The sequence below is a fragment of the Scyliorhinus torazame genome, chromosome 22, assembly GCF_047496885.1.
Source record: "Scyliorhinus torazame isolate Kashiwa2021f chromosome 22, sScyTor2.1, whole genome shotgun sequence".
Lineage (NCBI taxonomy): Eukaryota > Metazoa > Chordata > Chondrichthyes > Carcharhiniformes > Scyliorhinidae > Scyliorhinus > Scyliorhinus torazame.
Genome location: NC_092728.1, coordinates 4,771,876 through 4,788,084, shown reverse-complemented (window position 1 = coordinate 4,788,084; position 16,209 = coordinate 4,771,876).

Sequence of the window (16,209 nt, the reverse complement as noted above, 5' to 3'; positions counted from 1 at the left end):
GAGACCCCAGCCCAGTCCCAGTTAAACAGCTCCTGTCACAGAGATACCCCAGCCCAGTCCCAGTTAAACAGCTCCTGTCACACAGAGACCCCAGCCCAGTCCCAGTTAAACAGCTCTTGTCACAGAGAGACCCCAGCCCAGTCCCAGTTAAACAGCTCCTGTCAGAGAGAGACCCCAGCCCAGTCCCAGTTAAACAGCTCTTGTCACAGAGAGACCCCAGCCCAGTCCCAGTTAAACAGCTCTTGTCACACAGAGACCCCAGCCCAGTCCCAGTTAAACAGCTCTTGTCACAGAGAGACCCCAGCCCAGTCCCAGTTAAACAGCTCCTGTCAGAGAGAGACCCCAGCCCAGTCCCAGTTAAACAGCTCCTGTCACACAGAGACCCCAGCCCAGTCCCAGTTAAACAGCTCCTGTCAGAGAGAGACCCCAGCCCAGTCCCAGTTAAACAGCTCCTGTCAGAGAGAGACCCCAGCCCAGTCCCAGTTAAACAGCTCTTGTCACTGACAGCCCACAGCCCAGTCCCAGTTAAACAGCTCCTGTCACAGAGAGACCCCCAGCCCAGTCCCAGTTAAACAGCTCTTGTCACTGACAGACCCCAGCCCAGTCCCAGTTAAACAGCTCCTGTCACAGAGAGACCCCAGCCCAGTCCCAGTTAAACAGCTCCTGTCACAGAGAGACCCCCAGCCCAGTCCCAGTTAAACAGCTCCTGTCACAGAAAGACCCCAGCCCAGTCCCAGTTAAACAGCTCCTGTCACAGAGAGACCCCAGCCCAGTCCCAGTTAAACAGCTCCTGTCACAGAGAGACCCCAGCCCAGTCCCAGTTAAACAGCTCCTGTCAGAGAGAGACCCCAGCCCAGTCCCAGTTAAACAGCTCCTGTCACACAGAGACCCCAGCCCAGACCCAGTTAAACCGCTCCTGTCAGAGAGAGACCCCAGCCCAGTTTCAGTTAAACCGCTCCAGTCACAGAGAGACCCCCAGCCCAGACCCAGTTAAACCGCTCCTGTCAGAGAGAGACCCCAGCCCAGTTTCAGTTAAACCGCTCCAGTCACAGAGAGACCCCAGCCCAGTCCCAGTTAAACAGCTCCTGTCACCGAGACCCCAGCCCAGTCCCAGTTAAACAGCTCCTGTCAGAGAGAGACCCCAGCCCACTCCAAGTTAAACAGCCCCAGTCACAGAGAGACCCCAGCCCAGTCCAAGTTAAACAGCTCCTGTCACAGAGAGACCCCAGCCCAGTCCCAGTTAAGCAGCTCCAGTCACAGAGAGACCCCAGCCCAGTCCCAGTTAAACAGCTCCTGTCACCGAGACCCCAGCCCAGTCCCAGTTAAACAGCTCCTGTCAGAGAGAGACCCCAGCCCAGTCCAAGTTAAACAGCTCCAGTCACAGAGAGACCCCAGCCCAGTCCCAGTTAAGCAGCTCCTGTCACAGAGAGACCCCAGCCCAGACCCAGTTAAACAGCTCCAGTCACAGAGAGACCCCAGCCCAGTCCAAGTTAAACAGCTCCTGTCACTGACAGACCCCAGCCCAGTCCCAGTTAAACAGCTCCTGTCACTGACAGACCCCAGCCCAGTCCCAGTTAAACAGCTCCTGTCACAGAGAGACCCCAGCCCAGTCCCAGTTAAACAGCTCCTGTCACAGAGAGACCCCAGCCCAGTCCCAGTTAAACAGCTCCTGTCACAGAGAGACCCCAGCCCAGACCCAGTTAAACAGCTCCTGTCACCGAGACCCCAGCCCAGTCCCAGTTAAACAGCTCCTGTCACTGACAGACCCCAGCCCAGTCCCAGTTAAACAGCTCCTGTCAGAGAGTGACCCCAGCCCAGTCCCAGTTAAACAGCTCCTGTCACTGACAGACCACAGCCCAGACCCAGTTAAACAGCTCCTGTCACAGAGAGACCCCAGCCCAGTCCCAGTTAAACAGCTCCTGTCACAGAGAGACCCCAGCCCAGTCCCAGTTAAACAGCTCCTGTCACTGACAGACCCCAGCCCAGTCCCATTTAAACAGCTCTTGTCACTGACAGACCCCAGCCCAGTCCCAGTTACACAGCTCCTGCTGCTGCTATCTCTGACAGACCCCCAGCCCAGTCCCACATTGAGAGCTGCTACTATCGCTGAGAGGCTCGCAGGCTGGTCCCACTCGAACAGCTGCTGGTGATGCTGCAGAAAACATGAAGATTAAATAAACCAGGGATCACTGCATTGGTAAAGGGACAGCACAGCCCAGACACAGCCAATCAGACACAGCCAATCACAGACAGCCAATCAGAAACAGCCAATCACAGTCAGCCAATCAGAAACAGCAAATCAGAGTCAGCCAATCAGAAACAGCCAATCACAGTCAGCCAATCAGAAACAGCCAATCACAGTCAGCCAATCAGAAACAGCCAATCACAGTCAGCCAATCAGAAACAGCCAATCACAGTCAGCCAATCAGAAACAGCCAATCACAGTCAGCCAATCAGAAACAGCCAATCACAGTCAGCCAATCAGAAACAGCCAATCACAGTCAGCCAATCAGAAACAGCCAATCACAGTCAGCCAATCAGAAACAGCCAATCACAGTTTGCCAATCAGAAACAGCCAATCACAGTCAGCCAATCAGAAACAGCCAATCACAGTCAGCCAATCAGAAACAGCCATTCACAGTCAGCCAATCAGAAACAGCCAATCACAGTCAGCCAATCAGAAACAGCCAATCACAGTCAGCCAATCAGAAACAGCAAATCACAGTCACAAATCTGAAACAGCAAATCACAGTCAGCCAATTAGAAACAGCCAATCACAGTCAGCCAATCAGAAACAGCAAATCACAGTCAGCCAATCAGAAACAGCAAATCACAGTCAGCCAATGAGAAACAGCAAATCACAGTCAGCCAATGAGAAACAGCAAATCACAGTCAGCAAATCACAGTCAGCCAATCAGAAACAGCAAATCACAGTCAGCCAATCAGAAACAGCCAATCACAGTCAGCCATTCAGAAACAGAATATCACAGTCAGCCAATTAGAAATAGCAAATCACAGTCAGCAAATTAGGGCAGCACGGTAGCATTGTGGTTAGCACTGTGGCTTCACAGCTCCAGGGTCCCAGGTTCGATTCCCTGCTGAGTCACTGTCTGTGCGGAGTCTGCACGTTCTCCCCGTGTCTGCGTTGGTTTCCTCCAGGTGCTCCGGTTTCCTCCCACAGTGCAAAGGCGTGCAGGTTAGGTGGTTTGGCCATGATAAATTGCCACTAATGTCCAAAATGTTAGGAGGGGTTACTGGGTTATGGGGATAGGGTGCAAGTGAGGGCTTAAGTGGGACGGTGCAGATTTGATGGGCCGAATGGCCTCCTTCTGCACTGCATGTTCTATGTTCCAATAACAGTCAGCAAATCAGAAAATCACAGTCAGCCAATCAGAAACAGCAAATCACAGTCAGCCAATTAGAAACAGCAAATCACAGTCAGCCAATCAGAAACAGCAAATCACAGTCAGCCAATTAGAAACAGCGAATCACAGTCAATCAATCAGAAACAGCAAATCACAGTCAGCCAATTAGAAACAGCAAATCACAGTCAGCAAATCAGAAACAGCAAATCACAGTCAGCAATTCAGAAACAGCAAATCACAGTCAGCCAATCAGAAACAGCAAATCACAGTCAGCCAATTAGATACAGCCAATCACAGTCAGCAAATCAGAAACAGCAAATCACAGTCAGCCAATCAGAAACAGCAAATCACAGTCAGCCAATTAGAAACAGCAAATCACAGTCAGCCAATCAGAAACAGCAAATCACAGTCAGCCAATTAGAAACAGCCAATCACAGTCAGCCAATCAGAAACAGCAAATCACAGTCAGCCAATTAGAAACAGCAAATCACAGTCAGCAAATCAGAAACAGCAAATCACAGTCAGCAATTCAGAAACAGCAAATTACAGTCAGCCAATCAGAAACAGCAAATCACAGTCAGCCAATTAGAAACAGCCAATCACAGTCAGCCAATCAGAAACAGCAAATCACAGTCAGCAAATCAGAAACAACAAATCACAGTCAGCCAATTAGAAACAGCAAATCACAGTCAGCCAATCAGAAACAGCAAATCACAGTCAGCCAATCAGAAACAGCAAATCACAGTCAGCCAATCAGAAACAGCAAATCACAGTCAGCCAATCAGAAACAGCAAATCACAGTCAGCCATTCAGAAACAGCAAATCACAGTCAGCCAATCAGAAACAGCAAATCACAGTCAGCCAATCAGAAACAGCAAATCACAGTCAGCCAATCAGAAACAGCAAATCACAGTCAGCCATTCAGAAACAGCAAATCACAGTCAGCCAATTAGAAACAGCGAATCACAGTCAATCAATCAGAAACAGCAACTCACAGTCAGCCAATTAGAAACAGCAAATCACAGTCAGCAAATCAGAAACAGCAAATCACAGTCAGCAATTCAGAAACAGCAAATCACAGTCAGCCAATCAGAAACAGCAAATCACAGTCAGCCAATTAGAAACAGCCAATCACAGTCAGCAAATCAGAAACAGCAAATCACAGTCAGCCAATCAGAAACAGCAAATCACAGTCAGCCAATTAGAAACAGCAAATCACAGTCAGCCAATCAGAAACAGCAAATCACAGTCAGCCAATTAGAAACAGCCAATCACAGTCAGCCAATCAGAAACAGCAAATCACAGTCAGCCAATTAGAAACAGCAAATCACAGTCAGCAAATCAGAAACAGCAAATCACAGTCAGCAATTCAGAAACAGCAAATCACAGTCAGCCAATCAGAAACAGCAAATCACAGTCAGCCAATTAGAAACAGCCAATCACAGTCAGCCAATCAGAAACAGCAAATCACAGTCAGCAAATCAGAAACAACAAATCACAGTCAGCCAATTAGAAACAGCAAATCACAGTCAGCCAATCAGAAACAGCAAATCACAGTCAGCCAATCAGAAACAGCAAATCACAGTCAGCCAATCAGAAACAGCAAATCACAGTCAGCCAATCAGAAACAGCAAATCACAGTCAGCCATTCAGAAACAGCAAATCACAGTCAGCCAATCAGAAACAGCAAATCACAGTCAGCCAATCAGAAACAGCAAATCACAGTCAGCCAATCAGAAACAGCCAATCACAGTCAGCCAATCAGAAACAGCAAATCACAGTCAGCCAATCAGAAACAGCCAATCACAGTCAGCCAATCAGAAACAGCAAATCACAGTCTGCCAATCAGAAACAGCCAATCAGAGTCAGCCAATCAGAAACAACAAATCACAGTCAGCAAATCAGAAACAACAAATCACAGTCAGCAAATCAGAAACAGCAAATCACAGTCAGCCAATCAGAAACAGCCAATCACAGTCAGCAAATCAGAAACAGCAAATCACAGTCAGCCAATCAGAAACAACAAATCACAGTCAGCCAATCAGAAACAACAAATCACAGTCAGCAAATCAGAAACAGCAAATCACAGTCAGCCAATCAGAAACAACAAATCACAGTCATCAAATCAGAAACAGCAAATCACAGTCAGCAAATCAGAAACAGCAAATCACAGTCAGCCAATCAGAAACAACAAATCACAGTCATCAAATCAGAAACAGCAAATCACAGTCAGCAAATCAGAAACAGCAAATCACAGTCAACAAATCAGAAATAACAAATCACAGTCATCAAATCAGAAACAACAAATCACAGTCATCAAATCAGAAATAGCAAATCACAGTCAGCCATTCAGAAATAACAAATCACAGTCAACAAATCAGAAATAACAAATCACAGTCAGCCAATCAGAAACACCAAATCACAGTCAGCAAATCAGAAATAACAAATCACAGTCAGCCAATCAGAAACAACAAATCACAGTCAGCAAATCAGAAACAGCCAATCACAGTCAGCCAATCATAAACAGCAAATCACAGTCAGCCAATCAGAAACAGCAAATCACAGTCAGCCAATGAGAAACAGCAAATCACAGTCAGCCAATGAGAAACAGCAAATCACAGTCAGCAAATCACAGTCAGCCAATCAGAAACAGCAAATCACAGTCAGCCAATCAGAAACAGCCAATCACAGTCAGCCATTCAGAAACAGAATATCACAGTCAGCCAATTAGAAATAGCAAATCACAGTCAGCAAATTAGGGCAGCACGGTAGCATTGTGGTTAGCACTGTGGCTTCACAGCTCCAGGGTCCCAGGTTCGATTCCCTGCTGAGTCACTGTCTGTGCGGAGTCTGCACGTTCTCCCCGTGTCTGCGTTGGTTTCCTCCAGGTGCTCCGGTTTCCTCCCACAGTCCAAAGGCGTGCAGGTTAGGTGGTTTGGCCATGATAAATTGCCACTAATGTCCAAAATGTTAGGAGGGGTTACTGGGTTATGGGGATAGGGTGCAAGTGAGGGCTTAAGTGGGACGGTGCAGATTTGATGGGCCGAATGGCCTCCTTCTGCACTGCATGTTCTATGTTCCAATAACAGTCAGCAAATCAGAAACAGCAAATCACAGTCAGCCAATCAGAAACAGCAAATCACAGTCAGCCAATTAGAAACAGCAAATCACAGTCAGCCAATCAGAAACAGCAAATCACAGTCAGCCAATTAGAAACAGCGAATCACAGTCAATCAATCAGAAACAGCAAATCACAGTCAGCCAATTAGAAACAGCAAATCACAGTCAGCAAATCAGAAACAGCAAATCACAGTCAGCAATTCAGAAACAGCAAATCACAGTCAGCCAATCAGAAACAGCAAATCACAGTCAGCCAATTAGATACAGCCAATCACAGTCAGCAAATCAGAAACAGCAAATCACAGTCAGCCAATCAGAAACAGCAAATCACAGTCAGCCAATTAGAAACAGCAAATCACAGTCAGCCAATCAGAAACAGCAAATCACAGTCAGCCAATTAGAAACAGCCAATCACAGTCAGCCAATCAGAAACAGCAAATCACAGTCAGCCAATTAGAAACAGCAAATCACAGTCAGCAAATCAGAAACAGCAAATCACAGTCAGCAATTCAGAAACAGCAAATTACAGTCAGCCAATCAGAAACAGCAAATCACAGTCAGCCAATTAGAAACAGCCAATCACAGTCAGCCAATCAGAAACAGCAAATCACAGTCAGCAAATCAGAAACAACAAATCACAGTCAGCCAATTAGAAACAGCAAATCACAGTCAGCCAATCAGAAACAACAAATCACAGTCAGCCAATCAGAAACAGCAAATCACAGTCAGCCAATCAGAAACAGCAAATCACAGTCAGCCAATCAGAAACAGCAAATCACAGTCAGCCATTCAGAAACAGCAAATCACAGTCAGCCAATCAGAAACAGCAAATCACAGTCAGCCAATCAGAAACAGCAAATCACAGTCAGCCAATCAGAAACAGCAAATCACAGTCAGCCATTCAGAAACAGCAAATCACAGTCAGCCAATTAGAAACAGCGAATCACAGTCAATCAATCAGAAACAGCAAATCACAGTCAGCCAATTAGAAACAGCAAATCACAGTCAGCAAATCAGAAACAGCAAATCACAGTCAGCAATTCAGAAACAGCAAATCACAGTCAGCCAATCAGAAACAGCAAATCACAGTCAGCCAATCAGAAACAGCCAATCACAGTCAGCAAATCAGAAACAGCAAATCACAGTCAGCCAATCAGAAACAGCAAATCACAGTCAGCCAATTAGAAACAGCAAATCACAGTCAGCCAATCAGAAACAGCAAATCACAGTCAGCCAATTAGAAACAGCCAATCACAGTCAGCCAATCAGAAACAGCAAATCACAGTCAGCCAATTAGAAACAGCAAATCACAGTCAGCAAATCAGAAACAGCAAATCACAGTCAGCAATTCAGAAACAGCAAATCACAGTCAGCCAATCAGAAACAGCAAATCACAGTCAGCCAATTAGAAACAGCCAATCACAGTCAGCCAATCAGAAACAGCAAATCACAGTCAGCAAATCAGAAACAACAAATCACAGTCAGCCAATTAGAAACAGCAAATCACAGTCAGCCAATCAGAAACAGCAAATCACAGTCAGCCAATCAGAAACAGCAAATCACAGTCAGCCAATCAGAAACAGCAAATCACAGTCAGCAAATCAGAAACAGCAAATCACAGTCAGCCATTCAGAAACAGCAAATCACAGTCAGCCAATCAGAAACAGCAAATCACAGTCAGCCAATCAGAAACAGCAAATCACATTCAGCCAATCAGAAACAGCCAATCACAGTCAGCCAATCAGAAACAGCAAATCACAGTCAGCCAATCAGAAACAGCCAATCACAGTCAGCCAATCAGAAACAGCAAATCACAGTCTGCCAATCAGAAACAGGCAATCAGAGTCAGCCAATCAGAAACAACAAATCACAGTCAGCAAATCAGAAACAACAAATCACAGTCATCAAATCAGAAACAGCAAATCACAGTCAGCCAATCAGAAACAGCCAATCACAGTCAGCAAATCAGAAACAGCAAATCACAGTCAGCCAATCAGAAACAACAAATCACAGTCAGCCAATCAGAAACAACAAATCACAGTCAGCAAATCAGAAACAGCAAATCACAGTCAGCCAATCAGAAACAACAAATCACAGTCATCAAATCAGAAACAGCAAATCACAGACAGCAAATCAGAAACAGCAAATCACAGTCAGCCAATCAGAAACAACAAATCACAGTCATCAAATCAGAAACAGCAAATCACAGTCAGCAAATCAGAAACAGCAAATCACAGTCAACAAATCAGAAATAACAAATCACAGTCATCAAATCAGAAACAACAAATCACAGTCATCAAATCAGAAATAACAAATCACAGTCAGCCATTCAGAAATAACAAATCACAGTCAACAAATCAGAAATAACAAATCACAGTCAGCCAATCAGAAACAACAAATCACAGTCAGCAAATCAGAAATAACAAATCACAGTCAGCCAATCAGAAACAGCAAATCACAGTCAGCCAATCAGAAACAACAAATCACAGTCAGCTAATCAGAAACAGCAAATCACAGTCAGCAAATCAGAAACAGCAAATCACAGTCAGCCAATCAGAAACAGCAAATCACAGTCAGCCAATCAGAAACAACAAATCACAGTCAGCCAATCAGAAACAGCTAATCAGAAACAGCAAATCACAGTCAGCCAATCAGAAACAGCAAATCACAGTCAGCCAATCAGAAACAGCAAATCACAGTCAGCCAATCAGAAACAGCCAATCACAGTCATCCAATCATAAACAGCAAATCACAGTCAGCCAATCAGAAACAACAAATCACAGTCAGCAAATCTGAAATAACAAATCACAGTCAGCAAATCAGAAACAGCAAATCACAGTCAGCCAATCAGAAACAACAAATCACAGTCAGCAAATCAGAAATAACAAATCACAGTCAGCCAATCAGAAACAGCAAATCAGAAACAGCAAATCACAGTCAGCCAATCAGAAACAGCAAATCACAGTCAGCAAATCAGAAACAACAAATCACAGTCAGCAAATCAGAAACAGCAAATCACAGTCAGTCAATCAGAAACAACAAATCACAGTCAGCAAATCAGAAACAACAAATCACAGTCATCAAATCAGAAACAGCAAATCACAGTCAGCAAATCAGAAACAGCAAATCACAGTCAACAAATCAGAAATAACAAATCACAGTCAGCCAATTAGAAACATCAAATCACAGTCAGCAAATCAGAAATAACAAATCACAGTCAGCCAATCAGAAACAACAAATCACAGTCATCAAATCAGAAACAGCAAATCACAGTCAGCAAATCAGAAACAGCAAATCACAGTCAACAAATCAGAAATAACAAATCACAGTCAGCCAATTAGAAACATCAAATCACAGTCAGCAAATCAGAAATAACAAATCACAGTCAACAAATCAGAAACAGCAAATCACAGTCAGCAAATCAGAAACAGCAAATCACAGTCAACAAATCAGAAATAACAAATCACAGTCAGCCAATTAGAAACATCAAATCACAGTAGGCAAATCAGAAATAACAAATCACAGTCAACAAATCAGAAATAACAAATCACAGTCATCAAATCAGAAACAACAAATCACAGAAATCAAATCAGAAAGAACAAATCACAGTCAGCCAATCAGAAACAACAAATCACAGTCAGCAAATCAGAAATAACAAATCACAGTCAACAAATCAGAAATAACAAATCACAGTCAGCCAATCAGAAACAACAAAACACAGTCAGCAAATCAAAAATAACAAATCACAGTCAACCAATCAGAAACAACAAATCACAGTCAGCAAATCAGAAATAACAAATCACAGTCAGCCAATCAGAAACAGCAAATCACAGTCAGCCAATCAGAAACAACAAATCACAGTCAGCTAATCAGAAACAGCAAATCACAGTCAGCAAATCAGAAACAGCAAATCACAGTCAGCCAATCAGAAACAACAAATCACAGTCAGCCAATTAGAAACATCAAATCACAGTCAGCCAATCAGAAACAGCAAATCACAGTCAGCCAATCAGAAACAATGAATCACAGTCAGCCAATTAGAAACATCAAATCACAGTCAGCAAATCAGAAATAACAAATCACAGTCAGCCAATCAGAAACAACAAATCACAGTCAGCCAATTAGAAACATCAAATCACAGTCAGCAAATCAGAAACAGCGAATCACAGTCAGCAAATCAGAAATAACAAATCACAGTCAGCCAATCAGAAACAGCAAATCACAGTCAGCCAATCAGAAACAACAAATCACAGTCAGCCAATCAGAAACAGCAAATCACAGTCAGCCAATCAGAAACAGCAAATCACAGTCAGCCAATCAGAAACAGCAAATCACAGTCAGCCAATCAGAAACAACAAATCACAGTCAGCCAATCAGAAACAACAAATCACAGTCAGCAAATCAGAAACAACAAATCACAGTCAGCAAATCAGAAATAACAAATCACAGTCTGCGAATCAGAAACAGCAAATCACAGTCAGCCAATCAGAAACAACAAATCACAGTCAGCAAATCAGAAACAGCAAATTACAGTCAGCAAATCAGAAATAACAAATCACAGTCAGCAAATCAGAAACAGCCAATCAGAGTCAGCCAATCAGAAACAGCAAATCAGAAACAGCCAATCAGAAACAACAAATCACAGTCAGCAAATCAGAAACAGCAAATCACAGTCAGCAAATCAGAAATAACAAATCACAGTCAGCAAATCAGAAACAGCAAATCAAAGTCAGCCAATCTGAAACAGCAAATCACAGTCAACAAATCAGAAACAGCAAATCACAGTCAGCCAATCACAGTCAGCAAATCATCGTCAGCAAATCATAGTCAGCAAATCATAGTATGCAAATCATAGTCAGCAAATCACAGTTAGCCAATCAGAAACAGCAAATCACAGTCAACAAATCAGAAACAGCAAATCACAGTCAGCCAATCACAGTCAGCAAATCATAGTCAGCAAACCATAGTCAGCAAATCACAGTCAGCAAATCACAGTCAGCCAATCACAGTCAGCAAATCACAGTCAGCCAATCAGAAACAGCAAATCACAGTCAGCCAATCAGAAACAGCAAATCACAGTCAGGAAATAAAAAACAGCAAATCACAGTCAGCCAATCAGAAACAACAAATCACAGTCAGCCAATCAGAAACAGCAAATCACAGTCAGCCAATCAGAAACAGCAAATCACAGTCAGCTAATCACAGTCAGCAAATCACAGTCAGCCAATCACAGTCAGCAAATCACAGTCAGCCAATCAGAAACAGCCAATCACAGTCAGCAAATCACAGTCAGCAAATCAGAAACAGCAAATCACAGTCAGCCAATCAGAAACAGCAAATCACAGTCAGCTAATCACAGTCAGCAAATCACAGTCAGCCAATCACAGTCAGCAAATCACAGTCAGCAAATCAGAAACAGCCAATCAGAAATAGCAAATCACAGTCAGCCAATCAGAAACAGCAAATCACAGTCAGCCAATCAGAAACAGCAAATCACAGTCAGCCAATCAGAAAGAGCAAATCACAGTCAGCCAATCAGAAACAGCAAATCACAGTCAGCCAATCAGAAATAGCAAATCACAGTCAGCCAATCAGAAATAGCAAATAACAGTCAGCCAATCAGAAACAGCAAATCACAGTCAGCCAATTAGAAACAGCCAATCACAGTCAGCCAATCAGAAACAGCAAATCAGAGTCAGCCAATCAGAAACAGCCAATCACAGTCAGCCAATCAGAAACAGCAAATCACAGTCAGCAAATCAGAAACAACCAATCACAGTCAGCCAATCAGAAACAGCCAATCACAGTCAGCCAATCAGAAACAGCAAATCACAGTCAGCAAATCAGAAACAGCCAATCACAGTCAGCCAATCAGAAACAGCCAATCACAGTCAGCCAATCAGAAACAGCAAATCACAGTCAGCCAATCAGAAATCGCAAATCACAGTCAGCAAATCAGAAACAGCAAATCAGAGTCAGCCAATCAGAAACAGCAAATCAGAAACAGCAAATCACAGTCAGCCAATCACAGTCAGCAAATCACAGTCAGCCAATCAGAAACAGCAAATCACAGTCAGCCAATCAGAAACAGCAAATCACAGTCAGCCAATCAGAGGCAGCAAATCAGAAACAGCCAATCACAGTCAGCCAATCAGAAACAGCAAATCACAGTCAGCCAATCAGAGTCAGCAAATCAGAAACAGCCAATCACAGTCAGCCAATCAGAAACAGCAAATCACAGTCAGCAAATCAGAAACAGCAAATCAGAATCAGCCAATCAGAAACAGCAAATCACAGTCAGCCAATTAGAAACAGCAAATCACAGTCAGCCAATTAGAAATAGCAAATCACAGTCAGCCAATCAGAAACAGCAAATCACAGTCAGCCAAGCAGAAACAGCAAATCAGAGTCAGCCAATCAGAAACAGCCAATCACAGTCAGCCAATCAGAAACAGCAAATCACAGTCAGCCAATCAGAAACAGCAAATCACAGTCAGCCAATCAGAAACAGCCAATCAGAGTCAGCCAATCAGAAACAGCAAATCAGAAACAGCCAATCAGAAACAGCCAATCAGAAACAGCAAATCACAGTCAGCCAATCAGAAACAGCAAATCACAGTCAGCCAATCAGAAAGAGCAAATCACAGTCAGCCAATCAGAAACAGCAAATCACAGTCAGCCAATCAGAAATAGCAAATCACAGTCAGCCAATCAGAAATAGCAAATAACAGTCAGCCAATCAGAAACAGCAAATCACAGTCAGCCAATTAGAAACAGCCAATCACAGTCAGCCAATCAGAAACAGCAAATCAGAGTCAGCCAATCAGAAACAGCCAATCACAGTCAGCCAATCAGAAACAGCAAATCACAGTCAGCAAATCAGAAACAACCAATCACAGTCAGCCAATCAGAAACAGCCAATCACAGTCAGCCAATCAGAAACAGCAAATCACAGTCAGCAAATCAGAAACAGCCAATCACAGTCAGCCAATCAGAAACAGCCAATCACAGTCAGCCAATCAGAAACAGCAAATCACAGTCAGCCAATCAGAAATCGCAAATCACAGTCAGCAAATCAGAAACAGCAAACCAGAGTCAGCCAATCAGAAACAGCAAATCAGAAACAGCAAATCACAGTCAGCCAATCAGAAACAGCCAATCACAGTCAGCCAATCAGAAACAGCCAATCACAGTCAGCCAATCAGAAACAGCAAATCACAGTCAGCCAATCAGAAATAGCAAATCACAGTCAGGAAATAAAAAACAGCAAATCAGAAACAGCAAATCACAGTCAGCCAATCACAGTCAGCAAATCACAGTCAGCCAATCAGAAACAGCAAATCACAGTCAGCCAATCAGAAACAGCAAATCACAGTCAGCCAATCAGAGGCAGCAAATCAGAAACAGCCAATCACAGTCAGCCAATCAGAAACAGCAAATCACAGTCAGCCAATCAGAGTCAGCAAATCAGAAACAGCCAATCACAGTCAGCCAATCAGAAACAGCAAATCACAGTCAGCAAATCAGAAACAGCAAATCAGAATCAGCCAATCAGAAACAGCAAATCACAGTCAGCCAATTAGAAACAGCAAATCACAGTCAGCCAATTAGAAATAGCAAATCACAGTCAGCCAATCAGAAACAGCAAATCACAGTCAGCCAAGCAGAAACAGCAAATCAGAGTCAGCCAATCAGAAACAGCCAATCACAGTCAGCCAATCAGAAACAGCAAATCACAGTCAGCCAATCTGAAACAGCAAATCACAGTCAGCCAATCAGAAACAGCCAATCAGAGTCAGCCAATCAGAAACAGCAAATCAGAAACAGCCAATCAGAAACAGCAAATCAGAAACAGCAAATCAGTGTCAGCCAATTAGAAACAGCCAATCACAGTCAGCCAATCAGAAACAGCAAATCAGAATCAGCCAATCAGAAACAGCAAATCAGAATCAGCCAATCAGAAACAGCCAATCACAGTCAGCCAATCAGAAACAGCCAATCACAGTCAGCAAATCAGAAACAGCAAATCACAGTCAGCCAATCAGAAACAGCAAATCACAGTCAGCTAATCAGAAACAGCCAATCACAGTCAGCCAATCAGAAACAGCCAATCACAGTCAGCAAATCAGAAACAGCAAATCACAGTCAGCCAATCAGAAACAGCCAATCACAGTCAGCCAATCAGAAACAGCCAATCACAGTCAGCCAATCAGAGTAAATTTTATAGATCCCTATAAGGGTGGAACAGTGGTTAGCACAATTGCTTCACAGCTCCAGGGTCCCAGGTTCGATCCCGGTTTGGGTCACTGTCTGTGCGGAGTCTGCACATCCTCCCCGTGTGTGCGTGGGTTTCCTCCGGGTGCTCCGGTTTCCTCCCACAGTCCAAAGATGTGCAGGTTAGGTGGATTGGCCATGATAAATTACCCTTGGTGTACAGGCTCGAGGACAGGGTGAGTGGGCCTAACCCTAACCCTAACCCAGGGAGACTGCGCCCAGGGAGACTGTGCCTGGGGAGACTGTGCCTGGGGAGACTGTGCCTGTGGAGACTTTGCCCAGGGAGACTGTGCCCAGGGAGTCAGTGCCCAGGGAGTCTGTGCCTGGGGAGACGGTGGCCAGGGAGTCTGTGCCCAGGGACTCTGTGCCTGGGGAGACGGTGGCCAGGGAGTCTGTGCCCAGGGACTCTGTGCCCACGGAGACTGTGCCCAGGGAGTCTGTGCCCAGGGAGACTGAGCCCAGGGAGTCTGTGCCTGGGGAGACGGCGGCCAGGGAGTCTGTGCCCAGGGAGTCTGTGCCTGGGGAGACTGTGCCCAGGGAGTCTGTGCCTGGGGAGACGGTGGCCAGAGAGTCTGTGCCCAGGGAGTCTGTGCCCAGGGAGTCTGTGCCTGGGGAGACTGTGCCCAGGGAGTCTGTGCCTGGGGAGACGGTGGCCAGAGAGTCTGTGCCCAGGGATTATGTGCCCAGGGAGACTGTGCCCAGGGAGTCAGTGCCTGAGGAGACTGTCCCCGGGGAGACTGTGCCTGGGGAGATTGTTACTGTGGAGATTGTGCCCACAGAGACTGCCCGTGGAGACTGATCCTGGGGAGACTGTGCCTGGAGAGACCGTGTCCAGGGAGACTGTGCCGAGGGGGACGATGCCTGGGGAGGCTGTGCCTGTGGAGAAAGCCCGGGGAGACTGTGCCTGAGAAGACTGTCCCCGGGGAGACTGTTCCTGGGGAGACAGTGCCTGGAGAGACTGAGCCCAGGGACACTGTGCCTAGGGAGACTGTGTCTGGGGAGACTGTGCCTGGGGAGACTGTACCCAGGGAGACTGTGCCTGGGGAGACTGTGCCTGGGGAGACTGACCCCGGGGAGACTGTGCCTTGGGGAGACTGTGCCTGAAGAGTCTGTGCCTAGGGAGACTGTACCCAGGGAGACTGTGCCCAGGGAGACTGTGCCTTGGGGAGGCTGTGCCTGGGGAGACTGTGCCCAGGGAGACTGTGCCTGGGGAGACTGTGCCTGGGGAGACGGTGGCCAGGAAGACTGTGCCTGGGGAGACCGAGCCCAGGGAGACTGTGCCTGGGAAGACTGTACCCAGGGAGACTGTGCCTGGGGAGACTGTACCCAGGGAGACTGTGCCTGGGGAGACTGTGCCTGGGGAGACGGTGGCCAGGAAGACTGTGCCCAGGGAGACTGTACCTGGGGAGGCTGTGCCTGGGGAGACTGTGCCTGGAGAGACTGAGCCCAG